General features: G+C 44.3%; 1 pseudogene; it reads right to left on the bottom strand.

Annotated features, from left to right (window-relative positions):
- Window positions 1-13,415: 13,415 nt before the first annotated feature.
- LOC123063349 (E3 ubiquitin-protein ligase BRE1-like 2) lies at window positions 13,416-24,600 on the bottom strand (annotated as a pseudogene).
- Between the last annotated feature and the right edge of the window lie 1,181 nt (window positions 24,601-25,781).

Below are 25,781 nucleotides of genomic sequence, written 5' to 3'. Positions count from 1 at the left end.
CCCACATGCTCCTCGATGATCTCATCGGATGAACCACGATGTCGAGGACTTAATCAATCCCGTACTCAATTCCCTTTGTCAATCGGTACGTTACTTGCCCGAGACTCGATCGTCGGTATCCCAATAACTTGTTCAGTCTCGTTACCGGCAAGTCACTTTACTCGTACCATAATGCATGATCCCGTGATCAATCACTTGATCACATTGAGCTCATTATGATGATGCATTACCGAGTGGGCCCAGAGATACCTCTTCGTCATACGGAGTGACAAATCCCAGTCTCGATTCGTGCCAACCCAACAGACACTTTCGGAGATACCTGTAATGTACCTTTATAGTCACCCAGTTACGTTGTGACGTTTGGCACACCCAAGGCACTCCTACGGTATCCGGGAGTTGCACAATCTCATGGTCTAAGGAAATGATACTTGACATCCAGAAAAGCTACAACAAACGAACTACGATCTTTGTGCTATGCTTAGGTTTGGGTCTTGTCCATCACATCATTCTCCTAATGATGTGATCCCGTTATCAATGACATCCCCATGTCCATAGCCAGGAAACCATGACTATATGTTGATCAACGAGCTAGTCAACTAGAGGCTCACTAGGGACACATTGTGGTCTATGCATTCACACATGTATTACGATTTCCAGATAATACAATTATAACATGAATAATAGATAATTATCATGAACAAGGAAATATAACAATCATTTTATTATTGCCTCTAGGGCATATTTCCAACAGTCTCCCACTTGCACTAGAGTCAATCATCTAGTTACATTGTGATGAATCGAACACCCATGGAATTCTGGTGTTGATCATGTTTTGCTCTAGGGAGAGGTTTAGTCAACGGATCTGCTACATTCAGGTCCGTATGTACTTTACAAATCTGCATGTCTCCATTTTGAACACTTTCACGAATGGAGCTGAAGCGACGCTTGATATGCCTGGTCTTCCTGTGAAACCTGGGCTCCTTGGCAAGGGCAATAGCTCCAGTGTTGTCATAGAAGAGAGTCATCGGGCCCGACGCATTGGGTATGACTCCTAGGTCGGTAATGAACTCCTTCACCCAGACTGCTTCGTGTGCTGCCTCCGAGGTTGCCATGTACTCCGCTTCACATGTAGATCCCGCCACAACGCTTTGCTTGCAACTGCACCAGCTTACTGCCCCACCATTCAAAATATACACGTATCCGGTTTGTGACTTAGAGTCATCCAGATCTGTGTCGAAGCTAGCATCGACGTAACCCTTTACGACGAGCTCTTCGTCACCTCCATAAACGAGAAACATTTCCTTAGTCCTTTTCAGGTACTTCAGGATATTTTTGACCGCTGTCTAGTGTTCCATGCCGGGATTACTTTGGTACCTTCCTACCAAACTCACGGCAAGGTTTACATCAGGTCTGGTACATAGCATAGCATACATGATAGACCCTATGGCCGAGGCATAGGGGACGACACTCATCTTTTCTCTATCTTCTGCCATGGTCGGGCATTGAGCCAAGCTCAATCTCGTACCTTGCAATACAGGAAAGAACCCCTTCTTTGACTGATCCATTTTGAACTTCTTCAATATCTTGTCAAGGTACGTACTCTGTGAAAGACCAATGAGGCGTCTCGATCTATCTCTATAGATCTTGATGCCTAATATATAAGCAGCTTCTCCAAGGTCCTTCATTGAAAAACACTTGTTCAAATAGGCCTTTATGCTTTCCAAGAATTCTATATCATTTCCCATCAACAGTATGTCATCCACATACAATATGAGAAATGCTACAGAGCTCCCACTCACTTTCTTGTAAATGCAGGCTTCTCCATAAGTCTGCATAAACCCAAACGCTTTGATCATCTCATCAAAGCGAATGTTCCAACTCCGAGATGCTTGCACCAGCCCATAAATCGAGCGTTGGAGATTGCACATCTTGTCAGCATTCTTAGGATCGACAAAACCTTCCAGCTGCATCATATACAATTCTTCCTTAAGGAAACCATTAAGGAATGCCGTTTTGACGTCCATTTGCCATATCTCATAATCATAGAATGCGGCAATTGCTAACATGATTCGGACGGACTTCAGCTTCGCTACAGGTGAGAAAGTCTCATCGTAGTCAACCCCTTGAACTTGTCGATAACCATTAGCGACAAGCCGAGCTTTATAGATGGTCACATTACCATCCGCGTCTGTCTTCTTCTTAAAGATCCATTTATTTTCTATGGCTCGCCGATCAATGGGCAAGTCAGTCAAAGTCCATACTTCGTTTTCATACACGGATCCTATCTCGGATTTCATGGCTTCCAGCCATTTGTCGGAATCCGGACCCGCCATCGCTTCTTCATAGTTCGAAGGTTCACCGTTGTCTAACAACATGATTTCCAAGACAGGGTTGCCGTACCACTCTGGTGCGGAACGTGTCCTTGTGGACCTACGAAGTTTAGTAGCAACTTGATCTGAAGTTTCATGATCATCATCAACAACTTCCTCTCTAGTCGGTGCAGGCACCTCAGGAACATTTTCTTGAGTTGCGCCACTTACCGGTTCAAGAGGTAATACTTCATCAAGTTCTACCTTCCTCCCACTTATTTCTTTCGAGAGAAACTCTTTCTCTAGAAAGGACCCATTCTTGGCAACAAAGATCTTGCCTTCAGATCTGAGGTAGAAGGTATACCTAACTGTCTCTTTAGGGTATCCTATGAAGACGCATTTTTCTGATTTGGGTTTGAGCTTTTCAGGTTGAAGTTTCTTGACATAAGCATCGCATCCCCAAACTTTTAGAAACGACAGCTTAGGTTTCTTCCCAAACCATAATTCATACGGTGTTGTCTCAACGGATTTCGACGGAGCCCTATTTAAAGTGAATGCGGCAGTCTCTAAAGCATAGCCCCAAAATGACAGCGGTAAATCGGTAAGAGACATCATAGATCGCACCATATCCAATAGAGTGCGATTACGACGTTCGGACACACCATTACGCTGAGGTGTTCCAGGCGGCGTGAGCTGTGAAACTATTCCACATTTTCTTAAGTGTGTGCCAAATTCGTGACTCAAGTATTCTCCCCCACGATCTGATTGCAAGAACTTGATTTTCCTGTCACGTTGATTCTCAACCTCACTCTGAAATTCCTTGAACTTTTCAAAGGTCTCAGACTTGTGTTTCATTAAGTAGACATACCCATATCTACTCAAGTCATCAGTGAGGGTGAGAACATAAGGATAACCACCGCGAGCCTCAATACTCATTGGACCGCACACATCAGTATGTATGATTTCCAATAAGTTGGTTGCTCGCTCCATTGTTCCTGAGAATGGAGTCTTGGTCATTTTACCCATGAGGCATGGTTCGCATGTGTCAAATGATTCGTAATCAAGAGACTCTAAAAGTCCATCTGCATGGAGCTTCTTCATGCGTTTGACACCTATGTGACCAAGGCGGCAGTGCCACAAGTATGTGGGACTATCATTATCAACCTTACATCTTTTGGTATTCACACTATGAATATGTGTAGCATTACGCTCGAGATTCATTAAGAATAAACCATTCACCATCGAAGCATGACCATAAAACATATCTCTCATATAAATAGAACAACCATTATTCTCGGATTTAAATGAGTAGCCATCTCATATTAAACGAGATCCTGATACAATGTTCATGCTCAAAGCTGGCACTAAATAATAATTATTGAGGTTTAAAACTAATCCCGTAGGTAAATGTAGAGGTAGCGTGCCGACGGCGATCACATCGACCTTGGAACCATTCCCGACGCGCATCGTCACCTCGTCCTTCGCCAGTCTCCGCTTATTCCGCGGCTCCTGCTTTGAGTTACAAATGTGAGCAACCGCACCGATATCAAATACCCAGGAGCTACTACGAGTACTGGTAAGGTACACATCAATTACATGTATATCACATATACCTTTTGTGATGCCGGCCTTCTTGTCCGCTAAGTATTTGGGGCAGTTCCGCTTCCAGTGACCATTTCCCTTGCAATAAAAGCACGCAGTCTCGAGCTTGGGTCCATTCTTTGGCTTCTTCCCGATAGCTTGCTTACCGGACGCGGCAACTCCCTTGCCGTCCTTCTTGAAGTTCTTCTCACCCTTGCCTTTCTTGAACTTAGTGGTTTTATTCACCATCAACACTTGATGTTCCTTTTTGACTTCTACCTCTGCTGATTTCAGCATTGCAAATACTTCAGGAATGGTCTTTTCCATCCCCTGCATATTGAAGTTCATCATAAAGCTCTTGTAGCTTGGTGGAAGCGACTGAAGGATTCTGTCAATGACCGCGTCATCCGGGAGATTAACTCCCAGCTGAGTCAAGCGGTTATGCAACCCAGACATTTTGAGTATGTGCTCACTGACAGAACTATTTTCCTCCATCTTACAGCTGAAGAACTTGTCGGAGACTTCATATCTCTCGACCCGAGCATGAGCTTGGAAAACCATTTTCAGCTCTTTGAACATCTCATATGCTCCGTGTCGCTCAAAACACTTTTGGAGCCCCAGTTCTAAGTTGTAAAGCATGCCGCACTGAACGTGCGTCACCTAGCGGTGCTTCTAGGACATAATCTTTCTTGGCAGCTATGAGGATGATCCTTAGGTTCTGGACCCAGTCCGTATAGTTGCTGCCATCGTCTTTCAGTTTGGTTTTCTCTAGGAACGCGTTGAAGTTGAGGACAATGTTGGCCATTTGATCTACAAGACATATTGTAAAGATTTTAGACTAAGTTCATGATAATTAAGTTCATCTAATCAAATTATTCAATGAACTCCCACTTAGATAGACATCCCTCCAGTCATCTAAGTATAACATGATCCGAGTTGACTAGGCCGTGTCCGATCATCACGTGAGACGGACCAGTCAACATCGGTGAACATCTTCATGTTGATCGTATCTTCTATACGACTCATGCTCGACCTTTCGGTCTTCTGTGTTCCGAGGCCATGTCTATACATGCTAGGCACGTCAAGTCAACCTAAGTGTATTGCGTGTGTAAATCTGTCTTACACCCGTTGTATGTGAACGTTGGAATCTATCACACCCGATCATCACGTGGTGCTTCGAAACAACAAACTGTCGCAACGGCGCACAGTTAGGAGGAACACTTTCTTGAAATTATTATGAGGGATCATCTTATTTACTACCGTCGTTCTAAGTAAACAAGATGCAAAAACATGATAAACATCACATGCAATCGAATAATAGTGACATGATATGGCCAATATCATATAGCTCATTTGATCTCCATCTTGGGGCTCCATGATCATCTTGTCACCGGCATGACACCATGATCTCCATCATCATGATCTCCATCATCGTGTCTCCATGAAGTTGCTCGCCAACTATTACTTCTACTACTATGGCTAGCGCTTTAGCAATAAAGTAAAGTAATTACATGACGTTTATGTTGACACGCAGGTCATAAATAAATAAAGACAACTCCTATGGCTCCTGCCGGTTGTCATACTCATCGACATGCAAGTCGTGATCCCTATTACAAGTACATGATCAATCTCATACATCACATATATCATTCATCATTCATCACAACTTTTGGCCATATCACATCACAAAACACTTGCTGCAAAAACAAGTTAGACGTCCTCTAATTGTTGTTGCAAGTTTTTACGTGGCTGTTATAGGTTTCTAGCAAGAACGTTTCTTACCTACGCCAAAACCACAACGTGAATTGCCAATTTCTATTTACCCTTCATAAGGACCCTGTTCATCGAATCCGATCCGACTAAAGTGGGAGAGACAGACACCCGCCAGCCACCTTATGCAACTAGTGCATGTCAATCGGTGGAACCGGTCTCACGTAAGCGTACGTGTAAGGTTGGTCCGGGCCACTTCATCCCACGATGCCGCCGAATCAAGATAAGACTAGTAACGGCAAGAAAATTGACAATATCGACGCCCACAACTACTTTGTGTTCTACTCGTGCATAGTAACTACGCATAAACCTAGCTCATGATGCCACTGTTGGGGATCGTAGCAGAAAACAAAAAAAAATTCTATGTTTCACCAAGATCAATCTATGGAGTCAACTAGCAACGAGAGGAGAGTTCATCTACATACCCTTGTAGATCGCGAGCGGAAGCGCTCAAGAGAACGGGGATGATGGAGTCGTACTCGCCGTGATCCAAATCACCGATGACCAAGTGCCGAACGGACGGCACCTCCGCGTTCAACACACGTACGGAGCGGATGACGTCTCCTCCTTCTTGATCCAGCAAGGGGAAAGGAGAGGTTGATGAAGATCCAGCAGCACGACGACGTGGTGGTGGATGCAGCGGTGATCGCAGCAGGGCTTCGCCGAGCTTCTGCGAGAGGGAGAGGTGTAGCAGGGGAGAGGGAGGCGCCAAGGCTTGAGGTGCGACTGCCCTCCCTCCCCCCCTTTATATAGGCCCCCTAGGGGGGTGCGCCGGCCCTAGGAGATGGGATCTCCTAGGGGGGCGGCGGCCAAGGGGTGGAGTACCCCCCAAGGCAAGTGGAGGCGCCCCCTCCCCTAGGGTTCCCAACCCTAGGCGCATGGGGGGCCCAAGGGGGGTGCACCAGCCCACTATGGGCTGGTTCTCCTCCCCACTTCAGCCCATGGGGCCCTCTGGGATGGGTGGCCCCACCTGGTGGACCCCCGGGACCCATCCGGTGGTCCCGGTACAATACCGGTGACCCCGAAACTTTCCCGATGGCCGAAACTACACTTCCTATATATAATTCTTCATCTCCGGACAATTCCGGAACTCCTCGTGACGTCCAGGATCTCATCCGGGACTCCGAACAACTTTCGGATTACTGCATACTCATATCTATACAACCCTAGCGTCACCGAACCTTAAGTGTGTAGACCCTACGGGTTCGGGAGACAAGCAGACATGACCGAGACGACTCTCTGGTCAATAACCAACAACGGGATCTGGATACCCATGTTGGCTCCCACATGCTCCTCGATGATCTCATCGGATGAACCACGATGTCGAGGACCTAATCAATCCCGTACTCAATTCCCTTTGTCAATCGGTACGTTACTTGCCCGAGACTCGATCGTCGGTATCCCAATACCTTGTTCAGTCTCGTTACCGGCAAGTCACTTTACTCTACCGTAATGCATGATCTCGTGATCAATCACTTGATCACATTGAGCTCATTATGATGATGCATTACCGAGTGGGCCCAGAGATACCTCTTCGTCATACGGAGTGACAAATCCCAGTCTCGATTCGTGCCAACCCAACAGACACTTTCGGAGATACCTGTAATGTACCTTTATAGTCACCCAGTTACGTTGTGACGTTTGGCACACCCAAGGCACTCCTACGGTATCCGGGAGTTGCACAATCTCATGGTCTAAGGAAATGATACTTGACATCCAGAAAAGCTACAGCAAACGAACTACACGATCTTTGTGCTATGCTTAGGTTTGGGTCTTGTCCATTACATCATTCTCCTGATGATGTGATCCCGTTATCAATGACATCCCCATGTCCATAGCCAGGAAACCATGACTATCTGTTGATCAACGAGCTAGTCAACTAGAGGCTCACTAGGGACACATTGTGGTCTATGCATTCACACATGTATTACAATTTCCGGATAATACAATTATAGCATGAATAATAGACAATTATCATAAACAAGGAAATATAATAATCATTTTATTATTGCCTCTAGGGCATATTTCCAACATTGTCGCACCTCTGCAAGCATCTCATCGCGGCTGCGAAGAAGGTCGCCCGCTGCCTCCGCTTGAGCCGTCTCTGGGTCAACCGGCAGGATGGGCGGGGGCGGTCGGCCATAGACCACCTCGAACGGCGTGGCACTCAGGGCGGAGTGATAAGAGGTGTTGTAGCAGTACTCCGCCCATGCAAGCTAGTCCACCCAAGCGCGAGGATAGTCACCTATGACACAACGCAAATACATGGCAATCACCTTGTTGACCACCTCGGATTGGCCGTCCGTCTGAGGATGGAAGGCCGTGCTCAGGCGAAGCTTCACGCCCGCCATCCGGAAGAGACCGCGCCAGACATGCCCCATGAACACAGGGTCCCGGTCATTGACAATCGAAGAGGGAAACCCGTGGAGGCGGACAATGTTGTCGAAGAAGGCACGGGCCACGGATGCGGCATTGTAGGGATGCCCGAGCACGATGAAGTGCGCGTACTTGGAGAAGCGGTCGACCACCATGAAGATGACGAACTTGCCGCCCACCTTGGGGAGGCCCTCGATGCAGTCCATGGAGATATCAGCCCAGACCTGAGAGGGCACCTCCAAGGGTTGTAGCAGACCAGCCGGCCGCATTATCTCCGTCTTGTTGCGCTGGCACGTCACACAAGACCGAACCCAGTCCCGGACCAGGGCCCGATCACCGGGGATGTAGAAGTCGGCGCGGAGACGGTGGAGGGTCTTCTACACATTCTCGTGGCCGTCCGAGTGTGCCAGCAGCAGAACCTAGTGACGGAGGTCAATGTGGTCCGGCACGAAGAGACGGCGCCCATGCAGGAGCAAGCCATCCACTAGACGCCACAGCTCCTCCAGGTCGCCGTCATCCAGGCGCTGCCGAAGGAGCTGAGCATCCGGCGCGATCGCGGTGGCCCTGCGGATGTCAGCAGAGAGGGCGAAGGAGGGCCTGGAGCGGATGCAGAGCGCCGCCCCATCGGAGTTGCCGACGGCTGCGTCGTGGTAGGTGTGGCGGCGGGACAAGGCGTCGTCCATGGTGTTAAGGCGGCCCGGACGATACTCGATGGTGAAGTCGAAGCCAAAGAGCTTGTTGATCCACTGGTGCTGCGGCACGGTAGACAGCCTCTGGTCCAATAATTAAGAACTTGAGGCTGTAGTGATCCGTGCGAATCCGGAACGACCGGCCCCAAAGATAGGGCCGCCAATGGCGCACGACCTGCACCAAGCCAATGAGCTCCCTCTCATAGGCCGCGAGCTTAAGATGGCGCGCGACAAAGGGCCTGCTGAAGAACGCGTGTGGTCCATTGCCCTGATGAAGGACGGCACCAAAGCCCACACCGGAGGCGTCGCAGTCCATGACGAACGAGCAGTGAAAGTCAGGCATCTGAAGAACTGGACCCGTTGTGAGGGCCCCTGTGAGAGCCTTGAATGTCGATGTCGCCTCCGCATCCCAGGCAAAGGCGTCGCGACGCAGCAAGTGCGTGAGCGGGGACGCGGTGAGGCCGAACTCCCGAATAAATTTCCGGTAATACCCCGCGAGGCCCAGCAAGCCACGAAGAGCTCGCAGTGAGTGCAGTGTCAGCCAGGCCGCGATGGTCGCCACCTTGTCGGCGTCCATAGCAACCCCCTCGAGCGAGATGACGTGGCCGAGCTGAAGGTGTCCCGAACGAGCACTTCAAGCGCTTAAGATGAAGATGGTGTGCTCGAAGCTCGTTGAAGACGATGGCGACGTGCTGAAGGTGCTCCGCCCACGAGGCGCTGTAGATAAGAATGTCATCAAAGAAAACGAGCACAAACCGACGCAAGTAGGGGCGGAGGATGTCGTTCATCAAAGCCTGGAAGGCCGCCGAGGTGTTGGAGAGGCCAAGAGGCATCATCAAGAACTCGAAGTGGCCGTGATGAGTCTGAAACGTCGTCTTGGCAACATCGTCCGGGTGCATCCGCACCTAGTGGTAGCCTGATCGGAGGTCGAGCTTGGTGAAGAAGCGCGCCCTATGTAGCTCGTCCAGAAGCTCGTCGACCACCGGGATAGGAAGCTTGTCCTTGAGTGTCAGGGCATTAAGGGCGCGGTAGTCGATGCAGAAGCGCCACGTGCCATCCGACTTGCGGACGAGGAGGAACGGCGCCAAAAACGGCGACGTGGAGATCCGGATGATGCCCAAGGCGAGCATGATCACACACTGCTGCTCTAGCTTGTCCTTCTGCAACTGGGGATAGCGGTAGGGGCACACTGCAATCGGCGTCGTGCCCGGCAGGAGATGAATGCAGTGATCATACACCCAAGCTGGCGGAAGGCCTTGAGGCTCGTCGAAGAGGTCGCGGTGCTACTGCAGGAGGTGATCCAACAGTGGGTGCTCGGGTTCGGCAGCGGTCGCGGCCAGCTGCAACTGCGGCGTCACTGGTGAGGCGCCAACCACGCCCTCCCACCGGACACGGCGACCTAGGCGCCAGAAGTTCATCGTCACAGCGTCGAAGTCCCAGAGGATGGGACCGAGGGTCCGCAAGAAGTCGACGCCGAGGATGAAGTCGAAGCAGCCCAAGTCAATGCCAGTGCACGTGATAGTGAAGTGCTCGTCGCCGATGATGATGGGCACGTTCTGCACCAGCCCATGGGACCGGAGGCGGTCGCCGTTAGCCACCGTGACCCGAAGTTGCTCCCTGCCCGTCGGCTGAAGCGCTAAGCACCGCATGGTAGCCTCGGGCAGGGAGTTATGCATGGAGCCTGTATCCAGGAGGGCCACCAGGCGCTCACCGTGAATCATCACCGGCAAGAGCATAGTCCGCTCGTTGCGGATGCCGGCAAGCGCATGGAGCGAGACCAGGAATTAAACTGAAGCATGCATGAACATTTTACTGTGAAAACTTGTAGTTACCATTAACTTAAGGCGATTGATTGATGTTCAGGGTCAAATTAAAAGCTGGCTGGTATCCTTCTTACATGCACATGTTAATTTTCTTCATACATTGGCCGTGTGCAATCAGTCATTCATCTCAGGTAGAAGACACCCTGCAACAAAAACAGATAATACAGTTTGAGATCAAGATACTTTTCGCCAGTTTCAGATCTTAGAAGTACTGTAATATAATAATCAGAGGATTTTTTAAAAATTTGTGCAAACAAATTTTATTTTTATTACATTGTCATTTTTGCATGATATCCACTTGTTAGACTGGAGAGTTAGTTTTAGAACTTTGGACTTCAATTTTTTAAGTAGACAAGTCTTTTAATTGTGGTTGTCTAATTATTCCAAAGTATGCGTTGCTCTCCTACGTCGGTACCGAGACGTTGCTGCAATTAACTGTAAATTAGCAAAAAAAAATAAGTATGCCGGTAAAGCAAGTGCCTGCAGTGCTACAAAAACACATGGCTTCTTTGCCCAGAAATGTTAATCAAAGTCTAGTGTATTACTACTATCATAAACCAGATGCTTTAATTAATTAGTCACATTGTTGCATTGCTCGCCGGTCACCGTGCGTCCAACCGTATTATCCTGATTCTCACATGCATCCCTGGGATCCTTAAGCACGTCGACATGGATAAGCACGTCTACATGGATAAGCACATCCAACATGCCATGCATAAACATGAAAATCAATCACGAGAACTTCGAGGTCGTCCGCTCCTGCAAATGTCAACTTCTAAAGGGACGTTCTCTCAATCGATCAGTGGATACTTGTTTAAATGTCTAGAGTACTGCATACTCCTAGATATGCACGCACTACCACCATTTGTTTAAATGTCTAGAGCAATGCATCGAATGTATATATGAAGTTTTAATATCAAGACGTAAACTTAATGCTTACACAAATCACATAACGAGAAAGATACACAAAAAGAAGTACACTAGCATTATTCTGTGTGTAGTCAGGACACATTTGAGTACCTAAATAATGAATACGTACTCTCATTCCAGCATATCATTTCTTCAGTAATCATACCTTCATCATGGTAAGGGTTAGTCTAGCTAGGCGTTCGTTTACTTCACTCCGGAGTTAATTTAACTAGGATGTCGTTTACTTCACCCGTGGAAGGATGCACCTCTTGATCGATCATCCACTCGAGTAAGCATGCACCTGCACATGATGATAAAGTAGTAAATCATGCAAATCAAGGGTACAACAGGTTGATTTACTCAATTAGTACAGGCATCAATGGTGGTATAGGATTACGCTGAGCTTTGCTTCGACAAGATGATCATATCGGTGGTGCTGGCACGAACCTGGTTTGGATTTTACCATCTGATACATCACACGAGGATATATATCTCAAAGTCAACTATGAAAACTTTGAGATCACATCTCTAATGTCATCTGCTGGAGCTAGATGTGCTCATCAGTGGATATTTGCGTGTGTGCTCACCTGTTGACTGAATGTGGACCCAATGATTAATCAGGGTCACCGTTTACTCTTATCAAACAGATGGCCAACTCCAGCGCTGATGATCCTGTTGTTAATTAACTCAAGACGAACGATTGAGCAAGTTGCTCACGGTCAGATCAAAAGCTGGCTGGCGTCCTCCTTACATGGACATGCTAGTTTTCTTCATGGTTACTCATAAATTGGCCGTGTGCAATCAGTCAGTCATCTCAAGTAGAAAAACTGAAACATAGCAACAGAGAGCAGATAACACAGTTTGGGATCAAGATACTTTTTGCCTTCCAGAACATAGAAATATGGTAACATAATAATCTGGGTGTTAAACTTGTATATTCCACAGACAATGTAAACTGTAACCACGCAGAAACAAACAAAATTTGCCAGTATCTACATTTATCAAACAGGGAAAAAACTCACGGATGGAGATAATGCATGGTACAGAAAACTGAATTTTCATGGAAGATGTTTCAGTGCATGAGATTCGTGCCAATTTTCAGCACGTTTGGATATCTTAGTAACTCTCAGCAAATAAGACAAATTTGGGGTCCGTCAAATAATTTACTGTTCATATACTTTTCGGACTGTTTTTTGGAGCTACTTACATGTCCGAACGCATTGGAAATTGACATGGACTTCACGCACTGAAACATCTTCCAGGAAAAAAATCAGTTCTTTTCTTCTTTTGGATTTACTGTTCACCAGGTGCAGATGAGCCCGGGCTCAGAAATGGATATTCCAGATATAAACTGAAGAGAAAGACATGAAAGTAAAACAAATACTGGAAGGAGCCAACAACACGAAGCAACATCTGGATAGAGGTGGTTGGTTGCCTCCTGCTTATAGTTTTCCAAAGCTTAATACAAATTGTGATGAAAGCCTCCTGAAAGGAACTACATGCGTAGTTTTGTACTCTGATCACTACTCAGGGTAATACATGTGACACTCGATCGTCAGTGGTGTCTAAATAAGGATAAGGTTGCTAGTTTGATTATGCTTAATTTGACTGTATTAGCTGGCCAAATAGTTATGAATGACTTGCCCGTCAAACTGGCTCATCTTCATATACGTATATTTATTCTGCAGCAGGACATGAGCCTCTCAACTCCAGCAAGAGCAGCTTTGCAGAAACAACTGTTGCTTATTATCCATGTTCATCATGTCCTACCAGACGAACCTTTTTGAAGGCAGAAACAAACTTCACCTTCTATTCATTTCTTATTTATTTCTCCTAATTAACTCACGTCAAACCATCATTGCAATGGCCTCAAGTAGAGGCGAGTCAAGAGTGGCGAATCTGGCACACTCGGACTCGCTGGGAAAAGAACATCAGACAAACAAAAATCACACAGGCAATGAAGTTACAACAAACTTTTTTGACTTCAGTATTTTCCGACATCTGCATGGCACACAGCTGGTTTTTCACGGTGGATCAACAGTTGGGAGGCCATTGCGCACATACAATCCGCTGGAGCACGTTCGCGCGCTTTCTTAAAGGGTTATATTTTTACTTCTTTGCTGGATCTAAGCGCCCCCATGAGAAAACCGGAAACTATTACATATCTACAAGAGACAAGCACGGAGAGCAGGTTGGTGCTGTCTGCTGTCCAAGGGTACCAGGTCATCCAAGCCAGCCTCGCTGAGACTTCAGATCTTCACCTCTCGCACGTCGTTTTGCCCGAAAGGGGTGCCGCAGCCTGGGCACTTCCGGTGGCGTAGCTCGAGGTTCCTCTGGATACAGGTCGAGCAGAACAGGTGGAAGCATTTGGTGATCACAACCTGCCAACGACCAAACAAGGAACATCAGCTGTAGGTGGTCACAAATTTAGGAGCTTTACACAGATAAAATGTAAATCTGGTGAAATGGGAATGGAAATAAATGTATCTCAGCTTCTAAAATCTTGAGTCACGTACAAATCCGCATAATTCAAAAATAAGGCTGTGCGATTCAGTTAACAGTGAGTTACCTCTTTCAGCCGGTCAAAGCACACGCCACACTTGAGAATAGCCTTGGAGTCTTTTATCTCGTCCTGGAGCTTCTGGATAGTAGCTTCTTCGTTCTCAGATGTCAGCTCCATGACTTCATTCTTAACCTCCTCGTATGCTTCCTCAAGCTTTCTCTTCTCGCTTCTATAAAATAGCAAAAGAATGTAACAAGCCCTGGTGGCAGAACAGCAAGACAAACTTGGAACCAAAAATTAACACCACACCAGCAAGCCTAACCTCTCACGTTCCAGCTCCGTTCTGAGCTCAGCTATTTTTTTCTGGTTTTGCTCATATTCTTTCTCAGAGGATCCAACGGCGGACCGAAGCCACTTGAGCTCCTTCTCTGCGTCAGATACCTCCAGCAGAGTCTTTTCAATGGTAATTGCATGATGCCTGTTCTCTGAAGAAGTTTTTATAGCTTGTGCGACATAGGCTTTCATCTGTAAGGTTTATTCAAATAAAGACACTTCAAAACCAGCTCAGTGGTAAACACACACACACACACACACACACACACACACACACAGAATATATTTTTTAATACAATAAATATTCACTTCGACGTGATTTTCAATTACTGTTGGCAGACAGCAAATTGAACCGTAAATAACACATAGGGCATGAGTCAGAGATTACCTGCTCTTCACCACGGGAGAGTTTTTGTTTAGATGACTCCAGTGAGCTGTTAACCTGATGGAGTTGCTTCTGTAACAAATGCTTTTCAGAGAGAAGGGAAGCAGAGGCTTGCTTTGTCTTCACACTATCTGATACTAGCTGTTAGATGAGAAACAAGTTACTGATGGGAACCAACAAGAAAAGCAAACAGTGTTTCTTCTGGCAATTCAACAGAGTATAAATGATGTGGGGTTAAAGTGCATGGTTAATAAGGTGATAAGGCAAGGTGATGCACTGGACTACTGCCCCAGTATCTAGGTGCTAGATACGTGCTGCAAGGACACGCTATATGAATCAACAAGTAGCAGTAACTGGAGTAACTATCTAATAGATAGAGATGGAAAAGGGAAAAGAGAAATACACCAGGCCACCTAGCCCAAGAGCCGCAGCTGTCACCATGCTTGTGCACATGGAGCATGTAACAGGATCCTAGTGGCGTGTTGCTATATTGAGGGGGGTGCCATGCCGACAGCAAAGGGGAAACGCCCGTGAGACAGAAGCACGGATTCCACCACAGAAAGCCCAGCAAGCTGGCAGCGAAGAGCTGCCCTTGGTATCAGATACGCACCTTTATGTTAAAATCATCTCTGTCGGCAACCTATTGAAGAAGATGCTGGTTTTGTGTCTGCATGTCTTCATATGCTTGACCAATTATCTGCAGTGACAGCATCATTTGCTTTCAAACACACTCGCACACACAAACAAACAAAAACTGCTGATAAGAAAACTAAAAATGAGCTAACCTCAATTTCAGAGATATAAGCATCTCCTTCCGCTTCTTTAATTCTTATTGCCTCCTTGAGTTCCAGTACATCTCTGCAAAACAGATCATACAAGGGATGAAGCTGCGGAGGTGATACGGAATACCATGTCCTCATTGAACAATAAAATATCTAATGGTTCACAAACATAACATATACGGCCAGCTGTCACAAAAAAGTTGTGCCAAGAAAATATAAAAGCTCGTTTATACTGATCACTAGAACTAGTTGGATAATACTTGATAGCAAGATGGCGATTATTGAGATCTAATTAGGTTTTAACCTAGTGGGCCAAACAGGACAAGAAGGCACAAAATATATGTATTACTAGCAGATGCAGGAACCAGTTGCAGGAGTTAAACTGGAACCTAGCCAGTTCTGATTTCACCTGGGCTGGTTTATAGCTGCAACAAAAAAAAAGTCCAGTTTGTTTTTGCATTTTGAGCCTATGAGTTTGTCAATAATTTAGTAAATGGAATTTAGGAACAAGGTGTATATGCTCGGATTTCCAATGGAAATTGTGAGCAAGTATGGGTTGTATTAGCCATTAAGCGGCAAAATGGGTGGTTTTAAAACCTATAAAGGACTATGTTAACTGTTATTAAACAGTACTGCCTCCGTCCAGAATTAATTAATGTTCAAACAGATGTATCTAGACGTATTTCGATGCTAGATACATCCGTTTGAACAACATCAACTAATTCCGGTCGAACAAAGTATGTATTTAACACACTCAATACCTTTCACGTCATTAATAGCAGCAACCAGGATGAAACAACTGCAATAATTAACATCCTGGTCCCCTCGACGGAAAACTCGTTTGAAATAGCAATCCAAGTAAACTGGAGAACTATTTCAGTCCCAGTAAACTTGAGAACACACATCGAATTGTCACTAGGAGAAGATAACTGACCTTTCAGATGCATCTACATCGGTCCTTAACTCTTCCAGTTCTGCTTCAGCAATGCAAAGCCTTCGCTGGCATGCAGTTTCGGCTTCATTTGCTGCTTTTACACGAAGCTCAAGACTATGCTCCTCTAGACTAGTTCTCAAATATTCAGCCTGCTTGCGAGCTCGATTTTCTGATTCCTTGATCTCTGTAATTGTCCTAGCAGTAGTGTAAAATAAGAATCTAACGAATGAAGAAAATTATATTAGTATGTAAAATTGATGAAAGCCGTGAATTGACTATCATTCTATGGATCGTTTTAAAAGGGGAAATCAATGGGTATTTGGTAATGGAGGAAAGCGTAGAAGTAACCAACCTATGTTTTTTTTCATTTGTTGAGTTCTTAGCTTATATGATTTTTATTCCTTGCCGTTTTGAACACTTTATTTTCAGAAATCTAAAGTAGTATATTTTTCTTTCGGCATTTACAAATGCCACATAACCTATGTCAGCTAGTGTTAGCAGATTGCATCCAAATTAAAACTGGATTGCCAAGCCTTTTCCATCATTTTGGACTTTTGGTTGCGTTGGCTAGTGCATGAAGCTTAACATGGTATCGGAGCCTAAGGTCTCGAGTTCAAGTCCATGTATAGTCTCCCTCTGTGTCCATGTATAGGCCTCTTGAGCCATACCTCTCAGTCTATTCATGTGTTGACTTCCCGTGTCACACGTGAGAGGGGGTGTTGAAGTGTGTATGCAGATTGCCTAGCCCTTTCCATCAGTTCAGACTTTTAGTTGCATTGGCTGCATGAAGCTTAACAATCACATGTTTTAACAACTTGATAGATTTAACTGACTGCAAATTTTCATATGTATAGTATATAGCTGAAATTGAGGATTAGAGTAAAGATGGACTTCTTTCAGGCATGCAGCAGAACATGTTTATTTAGAAGAAAAAATGCATTGAATGATCGAACTTTAAGAATCATAAAGGGATGTGTCAACTTTATCTCTTGTTCCCAAGGTGTGGTAAACTGTAAATCCCAAGTAAGTAGAAAACAGTTTCTAACAGAGAATTTCAAGAATCTGGCGGAGGACTATGAGATCATCTAAGAGAATAGCACAAGTCACAATCATCAAAAATCAACACAACTGATAAGTGATAACGATAACAATCAAGTCATACCTCGACTCAGAACATTCTTTCCCATACATATCCACAATAAATTCTAACTCCTGATTTTCCTTTTGCAACGTCCCAATCTGTTGAAATTTCATTCAGAAACCATGAATGGCAATCCTGACACGGTGCAAAGTTGCAAGAGCTTGGCTTCGGACCATCGAAGGGCAATACTTCCTTGTTTTTCTTCAGAAAATGGAAGATTTTTACATTTAGGCTCATATATGTAACCTCTCTTAGTTGCATATTCACTACCAGAGTTTGTTTGCCCATAATTCTTTAAAATTTAAGGGCCCATACTGTTACTTACATATTCACTACAAGATATTTGTTTGCCCACAGTTAGAAAATAACAACAATTTCAGGTAGCTAGTTGCAAAAGCTGAATATACACCAATGCTTGAAAGACTAAGAACTAACTGTTAATCCATAATATATTTTCAGAAACCAGGTATCAAGCACGGACTAATCTTGACAGATCTAACCTTATTTAATGACAAGTAGGAGTAACCTAATGGTGCATGCTATCTCTTCTTAAAGAATGACTTTGTTATAGAGAGCAAGGACTAAATCTTCACAGGTAGCATGTACCCTAACGGACATAGAGATAGCAAGGAGTAATCTTGATGGATGTAACCTTATTTGATCACATCTCACCCTAACGTTACTAATTTTATATTTCCTTATATATAATTGGCTTAAGGCCCAAGCTACTTGCTCTCCAAGTTGCTTCTTTGGCCAGTTATTGGGTGAGTCTACGCTAATAAGTAATAACAAATCAGATATAATTGCTTGTGTAATAACTCGAAAATTTCTCTGAGCTGAGAGAACCATGGTGAAGGGAAACGCAAACACTTTCAGAGAACACAAATATATCTCAGGCTGTCAGCACAATTAGAAGACGAGAGATTTTCATGATACCATACCAATTCTTTGAGGGACTTGATCTCGGAGACTTGTGTGTTGTATCTATCAGATATTTCCTTCTGTTCACTGATCTGAAAATTGGAGATACTTCCATCATATGTTTCGATTACGCTGGAGGTCTATTCAGAATTTCTCAGGTATAGTTCAGAAGATAAACTCTACGGAAATAGTTTGTGAATAATATTGTTTGAAGATCTAATAATGATCCTAAAAACATGTAACAATGCAAGCATATAACAGCATCAAAGTACACATGAGTATACCCTAGAGTATTGAGTTAATCCTGTTTTTGTACATAATCACCCAGCTTTAATAAAGCAGAGATAACCTGAAGATAATATAACCTTCTCTTCACTTGTCATTTTGGAGATCAGACAGTCTCTGATACACCTAATTAACTATTACTTTTTGTATACTTTAGAGATAAAATATTCAAGAAAATGACATACAATAAATTTTATGACAAATATATTTTGAATGACAAACATAAACACTTATGCATATTATATAGGGAAAAGTAAGCATACATACAGAGGTGGTTGCTTGAGCTAGGTTTTAGATACTTGTGCATCTGGAAAACTTCTCAAAAAAGTCACATATGTGCATCTGTTAGAACAAGCTACATTCTAGATTCGGTTGGTTTAAATTGAGTTGGTTATGTGATAGCAGTCGACTATTTAAGTGATGACTCTGCTTCTTTGTAGAAGGCGATCAGTAAACAAACTTCCCTTGACCAACTATTCTAGTGTTACTACCCCAACTAGTTACCCCTTCAATCTAATGTCGTTCTACCTTAATCCATCTTATTCCATTTCCAACCCCTTGTTCAACTCAGTTCATGACACGGTAAGAACGGACTAGTTCAGGTATGTGGTGCTTGCTCTTTGTACTTAATCTATATGTCAGATATATGAATGCAGAAAATATCCTATCAGATAAAATCAATGCAAAGTGAGTAAATGTGTACAGGAATCACGATGAAGAAACATAAATGATTTATTTTTCATTACACACTGTGGCAATCTCACTACCAAGTACAAACATGTTAAGTTTCAGTGACATTCACAGACATGGCAACAGATGCAGACTGAGATCCAGTTTGGAAACATCAATAGATCCAGATCAATGACATACCTTCTTAGCTAACAAGGTTCTAAACTATTCAGCTTCTTCACGTAATGCAAGTGCTTCAGAAGCCGCATCCTTTGATCTATTCAATTGATTCTCCATCATTTCCATCTCTTTAGAGAGTGCTGCAGCCATGACATGAATCTCATCCTTGAAGTCTTTTTTACCTAGACAGTGGTGGAATTGAGAACAAAGTATATATTACACTGCAGAAGGAGGTAAACCCAGATCTCGATTTAGCAAGCCACTAAGTCAGGCCTCAATACCTGAATCTTGCAATGATTCCTCAACTTTGATCTCAAGATCATTCTTCTCAGCCATGGATTTCAGAATCTGATGTTCCAGTTCTTCGATTTTGGCCTCATAAGCGGTAATGGATTGTTTAATATTGTCGACGGATTCTCCTTTTGCATACATTTCTTTCTCCCTTTGCAAGAACTGGTTCTTATCATTCTAAAGTCAAAGAAAGGAAAAGCTGGTCAAGAGAAAATACCTTGCAAAACAACAGCACAACAGAGGAAAAGCATATTACCTGTAATACTTCAACCAAACCCTTGTATCGTTCTATCTCAGCATTCAGATGATGTAACTGATCGCTAAGAATCGTATATGGTTTTGATGTGAAAATATAGTTATCATCTTTTAATTGAGCCTGCACACATAGCACCAGAATGCAAATTATAGGAATAAGAAGACCCAGGATACAACTTGAAAGTACAACAAATATGTCAGCCATCCATTACAAAGAAGGTGCCAACCTGCAGATTTTCTAACTGGTTAGACAGTATTAGATTATCCTCTTGAGTCTCATGGAGTTCAAGCAGGCGGTTTCCTGCAAGGGTCTGCCCTCCATTGGAAAAAATATACTATAAGATGAATGCTGAGCAGATAAGGCATATAAAAAGCATATATGCAATGGAATTCGGTCTGGTTAAAAGTACCTTAGCTTCGTCAACAGCATCTTTAAGATCTCCCCAGCCCATGTTTTCATCTGAAGATTTATCAGCCGAAACAGCACCATTCACGGCGTTTGGACCAGACATGTTCATTAGCGAACTTCCATGCCTTTGCAACTGGAGAATAACCAACTTCCGTCGGCTTTCCTCAAGCTCCGCCATGGTTTCCTCTAGCTCTCCTGCATAAGCACATGAATATGGATTGCTTTGCTTTAGAATCAAAGCTTGACAGGTTTTATAGCTCAAAATTTGGAAGCACTGAACAAGATAAGGTTTTTTTGTTTTATTTGGCAAGGGTCTGTTAACATGTCTTAGTACATTTCTTCCAATTGTATTGGCAGCATGTTTTAGCACAATTAATGCCACAAATTATTTCCGTATGAAACATGCAAACTGTGATGCAAGGTCAATCTTGTCAAGAATGCAAAGCCGAGTTTGTTATGAAAAGGGGCAGCTTTAAAGATAAAGGGACCAGCCAGGACTAGTCCTTGGCGGCATTTTTTAATGGAAGAGGCAACCTTAAGCACCATGCGTGCGAGCCGAGACTCGAATGTGGTTGGGCTGGCTGCGCATCTGCGCGCCTTGCCAACAGAACAGTGCTTTGTTCTAAAAAAAAGGGGGGGGGGGGGGGGGGGGGGGGGCGAGGGGCAACTTTTAATCATCCAGATGACAGAAGGAAATGGTATGTTTTAAAATTAAGCCAAATGCATTAGCGTATTGTTACCTGATTTGCGATTTGCTATTCGGCTTCACGATTCGCTACCTCAGCCCGTATCAGGTTCAATAGGCGTTGTACATCTCTGATTCATGAATCGGAGAATAGGTTCGGCAAACCAGAGATTGGGGTTCGGCGAATCGAAGGTCGCGTTTGGCAAATCAGAGATCGGGGTTTGGCGAATCAAAGGTCAGGTTCGGCAGATCTCAAATCAGAGATTGGGGTTCGGCGAATCGAAGGTTGGGTTCGGCAAATCAGAGATCAGGGTTCGGCAAATTGGAGGTTGGGTTCGTGAACACTAGATCTTAGGCACAAACACTAAAGTAGCACATGGTTCTGCACACAGAAGCATTGGAAAATAGGCAAAGCAAGAAATGGGACCAGCCAGATGACAGAAGGAAATGGTATGTTTTAAAATTAAGCCAAATGCATTAGCGTATTGTTACCTGATTTGCGATTTGCTATTCGGCTTCACGATTCGCTACCTCAGCCCGTATCAGGTTCAATAGGCGTTGTACATCTCTGATTCACGAATCGGAGAATAGGTTCGGCAAACCAGAGATTGGGGTTCGGCGAATCGAAGGTCGCGTTTGGCAAATCAGAGATCGGGGTTTGGCGAATCAAAGGTCAGGTTCGGCAGATCTCAAATCAGAGATTGGGGTTCGGCGAATCGAAGGTTGGGTTCGGCAAATCAGAGATCAGGGTTCGGCAAATCGGAGGTTGGGTTCGTGAACACTAGATCTTAGGCACAAACACTAAAGTAGCACATGGTTCTGCACACAGAAGCATTGGAAAATAGGCAAAGCAAGAAATGGGCCTAGTCAGCCCACACAGCCCATAAACAATCCTGGGTCCCAACTACCAACTCCCATCCCTAATAAGCATCGTGACTGCCTACCCTACCGAGCATGGAGCGCCACCCCTCCAGTTTGTTTGATCTATTGCAAAAAGCTTTCCTTAGGGATTCTATCGACTCCATCTCCCTCACCTCATCCACACATGGTTCACGGCTATGGCTGCAGCCGCGGCCCATACCATGCCAACCTACTCGAGAGCACCCAATGGTGTCAACTCAATCTACTCGACATGAGATAGCTGCATTGCAATTCCTTCCATTTTTCTCTCAATCTCCTTGGTCGGAATCTAATGGTCCACCTGAATGATCGGTCACCACATCCTTACCGATTGGCACCAAACTCGAACCCCAATCGAGATTGGGGGTTTGGGGTTCGGAGGGTGGCTTAGTGAATCTGGTAACTACGGAGAATATAATAACTGTGAATGCCCAGATATGCACAGGAGACAAAAAAATTTAACAAATATATCAAATGAGGAAAGGAGTGACATTTTTTAACACCTGAAAGATGCTTGATTTCCTGCAATTCTTTTGAGTAGCTGCTTTTGAAAGCCTCAATCTCATCCAGATACCTTTTATGCTTCTCATCGACGATAGAAATAGCTTCAAGGACATTGCCAACCACCTCTTTCAAGTGATCATTATGGTTTTGAAGGGCAACAACAACATCTAAATTAAATAATTTAAGTTCAAGCAGATGGGTAGTTAGCAAATAATAAAGGTGCACTGAAAAAAATGGAGGGGAAAAGCCAGATATTACTTTTTGTCTTTACCTTCATTTGACTTCTCTCCATTTAAAGCTAATGACAAATATTCACTTCTAGCCTGTTGTGCAGCAATAGCCTCTTGAAGGGACCTCATCAGAGCAAGAGTTGCCGAACGGCGCAAAGCAAGAGCTTCTTCAGCAAATTCCAACAAGCTATTGTCACCCTTTTTTCCATAATTGTTGGACTTCAAGAGCATGAAGAGAAAAATTTCATCAGAAGGACACAACTCGATGGATTCTGAGCAACAAAAAAGAACACACAATCAGCTAAGGCAAGGTCGCTACTGAAACAAAAAAGCACATCTCAGAAAGCAACATTGAACAATTAAAGAAATAAGGCAGCAACCTTCTGACAACTCTTCATGGTCAAGTGCAGGCAAATTGTTCAAACCACCACCAAATCGAACTCCAAGCAGGATTAAATCATCAACAAGCTATAATTAACATATATTAGTAAGAAGAATTACGAACCGGAAAAGAACCATAAAAGAGAGTTTACATGACTCAGAGGAAAGAACCTGATTCCACATCTTATCCAGGGAAATCAGAGTATTGTCATAAGAAGATTGTTCATTCCTCAACTCCTTGAACTTAGCTTCCAACAAATGCATTTCAGACTTCTGTGCTTCCAATTGCTGCACCAACTTCTGGTTTTCATAATTAAGGGCTGTGGCATCCATCTTTTAAAAAGAAAAACAGAAAGTAAGTCCTACAACAGGGCACCAAAAAATTAACAGATTTGCAACCAGATTAATGTCCACTAACCAACCTTTCCAAACTAATTGACCAATCTTATAGAGGCGAGTATTCAGTCAGTCTTGTCGGTTTGCTAAAATTTCTAACCAGATTGCAAGTTGTAACACAAATTTAACTTCTAAATGTACTAAATAACTTCAAAATCAAAATGTATCAAAGTTAGAAAAAAATGTTAAACTGGGAAGCCCCCTACAGGTCAAAATTAAGAAATAGAGGTAGTATGCCTGATCACAGCTTTATTTAATAAGCTTTTGCTATGCATACTACGTTATTATGTTGACTAATGTTTTGCTCCATTCCAGTTTGAGGAACTGTGGATATTATCATTGAGACCATGGTATGAAGCTCGGTTATTGGAGACAACAATTCGAGCAGCCATTTAATAGCATATAATGGATATGGATTAATGGAAAAAGCTTTGAATTTAGGGAACCAGTTATTGGAGACAACAACAGGTTCCCTAAAATTGCCCAGTGGGACAAGCAGTATGGTGAATGGCAGCATCGAAAAACTAGTCGCACATGCCACATAACATATATTTCCATGAAGATGAATTGGGGAGAAAGGCGAGCAGAAACTTGAATGGACAGACATGGGGGGAGAGAGGCCCGGGAGCAGAAGCGGGGAGCAGCAGAGGGGGGTGGCGTCGAGAAGAAACAGGAGCAGACGCGCGTGTGTGGCGGGGAGTTGCCCGGGAGCAGAAGCAGGGAGCAGCAGGAAGGGGGGAGTGGGTGATGGGGGGGGGGGGGGGGGGGGGGGGACGGCGCAGGGTGGTCAGAGCATGGGATGAAGAGGCGCAGCAGGCCGAGAGGGGCGGCGCAGCTCGTCGGAGAAGGGGGCAGGGAGGAGAGCTTACCTGAAGGTCTCCGCCGCCGTGAAGGGGGAGGCCGCCGCGCCGCCGTCGTCCGGTTCTTGGAGTACTTGGGTGTGGGTGGTCTTTTTTCCTTTTCTTTTTCTTTTTTTGAGGTGAGGGGGTGTGGATCTCGGGCACTGGGCAGAAATTGCTGGTTCCTGCTCCTGGGCTAGCTAGTGGGCTGTTGGCCTGCTGCCTTCTTTTGGGCGATTCTACCATAATCGTCCCCTTCCCCAGCTTCTCCGAGAATCACTATTTCATATATTTTTTACAATTCTAACTAATTAGACCTTAACTAGATAGGATTGTAAAAAAAATATGAAGTGACGATTCTGGGAGAAGCTGGGGAGGGGGGTGATTCTGAAAGAATCGCCGAAAAGAACTGGCCCGCAAAGTTTCTCGGTAAAGTTTAACAAGAAGTTATCAGAGCGTTTTTCTCCCTCACAAGAACTCCATCAAGGTGATCATTTTTATTTCTACTAGATAATACCCCGCGCGTTGCGGCGGGAATTTGTTGGAGCGTATAGGAGAAGAACCATGGAGTGAAAAATAGTAACAACGAAATATATATTATTTGAACCACTCATAGTATGACATGAAAAGTCAAAAAATAGTATATTGGAGTATATCTGTATTTGCGTAATTACAATATGTCGCTTTATTTTTTTATCAAACATCTGTCCCTTTATTGTGGGGAAATCTAAATGCACTACTAACACGGAGAAACCATATACACTCAAAACATGTCCAAAGCTTGGTTCGAGGTATTCCACTAAAAACAAAGCCCAACACAAAAGGCCGGAATCCCCACAAAACTAATGAATGCTTGTTCAGTTATACTATGTACTTTTTTTTGCGGGTACAGTTATCTGTAATTAGGACATGAACAATGCTATACACATGTCAATTTTTGTACCATGGAGCAGATCAAGCCGGCTACACTTAATTAGAGGAAAACTGGAGAACAGCATTCATACCTCGTACAAAGTTTGAATAGTAACTGTCATACGTGCAATAGTTCCGTAAGAATATAAAGCCCTTCAAAACCAAAGAAAAAAAATATCCACAAATCCAGCAGCAACACATCCCTGCATCTTAGAATTTGTACATGCACGACCACGAGCCACATACCAAGGACTAAAAAGAAGTAGTAAAAAAGAACATGCGTAAATATTAAATAGTGGTAGACATCATGCATGGAGAACACATATACTACGTCTCTTCCATCCAATAAAAAAGAATCAAATATATGCATCTAATTCTCCGTCAGATCA

This window comes from Triticum aestivum, chromosome 3A, assembly GCF_018294505.1.
Source record: "Triticum aestivum cultivar Chinese Spring chromosome 3A, IWGSC CS RefSeq v2.1, whole genome shotgun sequence".
Taxonomy (NCBI): Eukaryota; Viridiplantae; Streptophyta; class Magnoliopsida; order Poales; family Poaceae; genus Triticum; species Triticum aestivum.
The sequence above is the reverse complement of the archived record's forward strand: the minus strand, read 5'-3'. Positions and strand labels throughout refer to the sequence as shown.